Source organism: Triticum dicoccoides, unplaced genomic scaffold (assembly GCF_002162155.2).
Source record: "Triticum dicoccoides isolate Atlit2015 ecotype Zavitan unplaced genomic scaffold, WEW_v2.0 scaffold75466, whole genome shotgun sequence".
Lineage (NCBI taxonomy): Eukaryota > Viridiplantae > Streptophyta > Magnoliopsida > Poales > Poaceae > Triticum > Triticum dicoccoides.
Window position 1 is genome coordinate 1 of NW_021297343.1, and position 922 is coordinate 922.

Here is a 922-nt window from a genome sequence, read left to right on the forward strand (position 1 = left end):
TTTCGCGCCGCTTGCAAAACAAAACGCACGTGTAAGTAATATATTTACCGTGTTTTATTATTTTGCACGAGTGCGGTAAGTCATAGCTGGGTGCTCACGATTCACGGGTCCAGCGTCGGCGTTGTGGCGCGGCAAGCGTGCACTGGTGCGGTTGAGAGGGAGGGGTGGAAACCGCGTTAAACTCGTCTCCGTAGTTGAGAGGGAGCGGCCAAAGCAATGTACAATCGTCTTTGTAGTGGAGCTGGGAGGGGCAAGGATAAGGGACGAAGACCGGGGTAACATGTTGGATGCGATCATACCAGCACTAAAGCACCGGTTCCCATCAGAACTCTGAAGTTAAGCGTGCTTGGGCGAGAGTAGTACTAGGATGGGTGACCTCCTGGGAAGTCCTCGTGTTGCATTCCCTTTTTAATTTTTTTCGCGCCGCTTGCAAAACAAAACGCACGTGTAAGTAATATATTTACCGTGTTTTATTATTTTGCACGAGTGCGGTAAGTCATAGCTGGGTGATCACGATTCACGGGTCCAGCGTCGGCGTTGTGGCGCGGCAAGCGTGCACTGGTGCGGTTGAGAGGGAGGGGTGGAAACCGCGTTAAACTCGTCTCCGTAGTTGAGAGGGAGCGGCCAAAGCAATGTACAATCGTCTTTGTAGTGGAGCTGGGAGGGGCAAGGATAAGGGACGAAGACCGGGGTAACATGTCGGATGCGATCATACCAGCACTAAAGCATCGGATCCCATCAGAACTCCGAAGTTAAGCGTGCTTGGGCGAGAGTAGTACTAGGATGGGTGACCTCCTGGGAAGTCCTCGTGTTGCATTCCCTTTTTAATTTTTTTCGCGCCGCTTGCAAAACAAAACGCACGTGTAAGTAATATATTTACCGTGTTTTATTATTTTGCACGAGTGCGGTAAGTCATAGCTGG

General features: G+C 50.7%; 2 non-coding genes across 2 annotated transcripts; both read left to right on the top strand.

Moving 5' to 3' along the window:
* Nucleotides 1–285: 285 nt before the first annotated feature.
* LOC119347788 lies at nucleotides 286–404 on the top strand. Its single transcript, XR_005168534.1, has one exon. It is a non-coding gene; the product is annotated as a 5S ribosomal RNA (ribosomal RNA).
* A 297-nt stretch (nucleotides 405–701) lies between these two features.
* Nucleotides 702–820, top strand: LOC119347787. The gene has a single exon (XR_005168533.1). It is a non-coding gene; the product is annotated as a 5S ribosomal RNA (ribosomal RNA).
* The last annotated feature ends 102 nt before the right edge of the window (nucleotides 821–922 follow it).